This window comes from Chanos chanos, chromosome 10 (genome assembly GCF_902362185.1).
Source record: "Chanos chanos chromosome 10, fChaCha1.1, whole genome shotgun sequence".
NCBI classification, from domain to species: domain Eukaryota; kingdom Metazoa; phylum Chordata; class Actinopteri; order Gonorynchiformes; family Chanidae; genus Chanos; species Chanos chanos.
In genome coordinates this window covers 26,150,453-26,155,151 of record NC_044504.1, presented here as the reverse complement: position 1 = coordinate 26,155,151, position 4,699 = coordinate 26,150,453, and positions in this window count along the sequence as shown.

Below are 4,699 nucleotides of genomic sequence, written 5' to 3'. Positions count from 1 at the left end.
GCCGCTGTCGACCAGGTTGTCGCTTGTGTTGAGCGTGCTGGCAGTCCTGAGGAAGAGGCCCATGTCCCCGTCACCAGCACAGGGTCCAGGTCACAACGGCGCTGGCCTCCAACAAGGCGCTCATGTCCCTCAGGAACCTGTGAGGTAGACAGTGACAACCGCCTGTTAGAACAGCATCCACAACTTACGAAACGCGCATAGTCAGACACGGAAATCTTACCAGAAGAAAAAAAAACATTTAACACACAGGCAGATTACCAAACCTAACACCCCTCCCGGTGCAAAGCCACTTGTGCTGAAACCCTGAGACTGAGTAGACTCTATTAACCAAAAAAGGAAAAAATGAAGACTAGCAAATTGGTCAAGTCAGTTTCACTGGCTGTGAAGAGCTGAGACTTTGCAAGAGGATGTAAGGTCTTAGAAGCCAGCAGAGGGGTCAGGTGTATTTCCACTTCACTACATAATCCATTGAGAGGCAGCTCTATTCTGCACACTGGGCTAAATGCCATTATAGAAGAGCTGCCAAGGCTAAGCTTGCCCTCAGCGAGACACATTTCAACAACTCGCTGCCCGGGTAGAGCCGGCAGAGACGCGCTCTGACGGGTCAATAAAGCAAGCAACCGGCGGACGGTCAACACAGAGTTAGAGATTCAAAAACAAGGAGGGCAGCCTTTCCTCGCCAAAGCTCCAGATCAAAGAGACGTGGTTGGAATTGGAGGGCACGGCTAAGTAAACACTTGCCGGGCCTGGGCTCTGACAATACGGCACATTTATCACGCTAATGGAGCCAAGGCGGGCGCTGCTGCATTATTTAAGCTGCTGATGGCCCAGACTGATTGGGATTCATGAGATCTGGGGCCCGAAAGCCAGAGGGAAGAAAGGAGGGGGGGGTGCCTTTGGAAGGGACAGGTGCGAGAAAGCGACGACCACACACGCTCTCTCTCTCTCCCTCTCTCCCTGTCTCGCACACGGACACAAACACATTTAGTCTGTCCGGACGCTGGCCCTTTGACAATCAGGCGGCACAGAGGTAGCTGTCAGAGTCACTGCTGTAGCAGAGTCCTCTCCCCTATCTGAACTCCTTCTGTCTGGGCACAGTGTGTGGGAGTGAATGACAGCTAACTGGTCTCTCTATGTCCCTCTAAATGAGTTTCACAGACTCCGTCATGTAGGTTGGGGGGGGGGGGGGGGGGGGGTTAGGGTGCGATGGGTTAGCAGCGACGGGGCTGAGTCAAAGAGAGGCTCACCATATTTTTCTCCCCTGCTCTCTAAATGCACCACTCAAGGACAATTATGTTTTGAAGCGAGCATAACAGAGGGAGGGTTGTTCTGGTATTCAAGAGTGGCAGGCTCCTTCTCTCATTCTCTCTTTCACTCACTCAATCTCTCTCTCACTCTCTGTCTGCCTGTCTGTTGCTGTGGGCTGGATGCGGTGCTCAGAGAGCCAGGACTCCCACGCCAGTGTGACCCTGCTCCCCTACTCCCACACACTGGATACACTACAGATGGAACCACCGCAGGGGAGACAGAGAGAGAGGGTGGGCAGTGCCAGGAGCTAGCAGCTCCTCCATAAGGTATATGCGCCAGTAAAGACAGGGACCTTATACAAGCCAGTATACAGATCAGTCGTGATGAGGCCACTATCAAAAACGTATCAAAACACCCGCAGCAGAGACCTTTGTAGCACGAACTTGTGATTCAGATATTCTTTAATAACTGCTTTTGAAAACACCTTTGGCTTAAAGACCTCAAACAGGCCAACGCCATGGAGGAATACACAATAAAAAAAAGAGATAATGATTAACTCATGACGATCCCATCTCAGGCTGAACGTTCCAGCTGGATAATGTGATCTTCGCACAAGGACTGGTGTGTCGAGAGAGATATCCATGGCTCTACAGATATTTCAATAATGCAAAAACACCAGAAGCCGTCTGCAAGCTCTTCCTCGAGGGGTTTCACATCTTTCGAAGATACAAGCCATTTTTACCGGGCTAGAGAGCAGCTGTGTATTTAGGACCACATTTAGACTTAATTGGGCAGTGTGTCTAAGCCAAAGCGTCTAAGCCAAAGCTAGACAGCAGCACGGCGCGAAACGGACTCGCAGCCGTTTACTGCTTCACAGTTAACCGCACCAGAAACTTCCAATAGTAACAGGAAGGAAAAATAAGTTCAAAAAAAAAAAAAAAGAACAAATATAACACAGATAAGAACATGTGTCTGAAATGTCTGTGTGACTGTGTGTGTGTATGTATGAAGCACAGATGTTATCATTTTTTTTCCCCCTTGCCAGTTTCAAATGAATCTTAGGAGATACAAATGAGACATCCATGTTGGTGTCAGCTCAGCAAGGTGGATGTATTGATTTTGTCAGTGTAGCTAAATAAGCTGTTTGTGTTACCTGCAGCTTGTAAAATGATCTAGGCTTGGACAGGAGGTGAGAGTTTTATTGCAGCATCGAGCAAACTCATTAAATACAGATTTAACATGTCTGCCTTCATCACTGTTATTTCGCTTATCATCTTCTAATTTACAGCGAAAGGAGTAACAGAGAAAGGTGATTCATTTAAAAACCCCCTGGAAACAACATGACCTTGAAAGGGGTCTATGTATATACAGGCGTCTATTATACATTTTTGTACATATGTATACATACGTATATATTTTTTCCACCAAAAACTTGGAACTACAGGATTTTTAAAAATCTTGCTAGAGTGCACAGAACAATCCAAACATGTGTGCACACACACATTCTGCATTTCTCTTCATGGAGTTAACTCCCACATTACTACCAATAATAACATGATTATGTTACCTATGAAACACAGCATTCACAGACGCTCGTTCCACCACCAGCTCTCTTTACACGTGTCACACTCACACACACACACACACACACACACACACACACACAGAGTTCTTATTAATATAATCCGCATCAGCCCTGGTGAACTATTATTATTTCACAGCCAATTATATTCACGGATGATTGGCAGTTGGGTGGTGCTGAACAGAATGCCAATGGTAAAGCGGGCTTTGATACTTGGTTTTTGCTGGCTTCATTGTAAGTACTTGAGGAAAAAAAAGGAGCAGAATAGAAAGGGGCTAAAAGCAAGATGAAAGTATAAATCCACAGGGTGCAGACTACTGGCTCCACCAATTTGGATGTACAACGGCAGTAACAAGGTGTCACTAATCTGAGACACCTTTTTGAGTGAGTAGTGAGAATTTCTATCCTTAATCAAAGACAGAGCCCTGGATACCTTAACAGACTTGTTCAGATGACGTTAAGCACTCGTACAAAAGTGCGTGTGGAAGGTTTACACGGACCCGGTCAGCTCTGGAGCTCTCACAACAATCCCACTTGAGAATAAATCATCGTTTGGATCGTGTTCATAAGATGCCCTTCACTGATGCCTTCTGGGAGCTATGAGATGAACTTGCAAATGCTACCATCTGTCTCATGATATCATATCAATAGCTGTCGCACAGTCACCACAGCAATTACAGCATGCCGTGTCAAATTAAAGAGGGAAAAAAACACACAGCAAAACGGTAGACAAAAAACTCACACTCACACACGCACGCACACACACACACACACTCACACACTCACACACTCTTCCCTGCCTTTTGGCATAAAATCCAGTGCACAGGTGTTAGCTTAAGGAACCAATCCCAGTTGTAACCTTGTCCCACTTTGTGTTGACTTAATTGGCCCATTTTACAGAAATAAAGCATACATAGCCACAATCTACATGTATGAGGCTACGCTCAGCCAAATTATCCCACGACGGCAAGACATAAAGCACAAAAATAATTTGCTAATGGTCCCCAAAGGTATACTAGCAAGGAAATGTAATTGGAACGATTACCAGCAAACTACTAGCAAGGAAACGCACACCAGCAAAATCAGGGGTAGATATATGGTCTCTTTTAATACCGACACCGAGACATTGACTCCAGCTTCTGCAAAATGTACCTGGATAAAACAAATGAGAAATAAGAAAACTCATTCATAGGTCAGAAAGAAAAAGCCATAAAGGCCTCTTCAGTGAGCGTTTTCCTACACAACTGCGACACAAATTATGAGTGAGTAACAATAAAGCACCCTCATCTCACCCCCTGCGTATCAAAATCGGAGTTTAGTAAAAGATCCACACCCTGTTCATCAACTCTGTAGCGCATCTTCTGCTCGGTAACCCAGCCAGTCCCACATGTTTGTAAAAGAGCAGGAATCAACAGAGTTTAAGAGAAGGAAAACGCTTTGTGCGACGGTGGCGGCGGCGGCGTTCAGAAGCCCTCCTCGCCGAGTACGCCACGGCAGACTAGGATTTAGAGACTAAGGAAACAGCTTGGGTGCAGCCACTGGGGAGCAATTCAGGGTACATCAAAAGATTTCAGCAGAGAAGAGGGCAGCCCCCCCCCCCACACCACCCCCCCCTCCCGCCCCTTCTACTAAACCCAGTAGCGCTGAGAAAAATGTTAATGTTTTGATTGGGACAATGGACAATAGCCAAAAATCTGCTTCGCTAGTTTAAAAAAAAAGAAACAAGCAAACAAACAAAAAAAAAAACTTTCACAAGAGAAAAACAGAACTATACAGCATGGGGGGGAAAAATAAAGGCATTTTTGCAGGAAGAACACTGCTTGTATCTGCGCCGTAGGCTTTGAGAAATAAGCAAACTTTGACACGGCA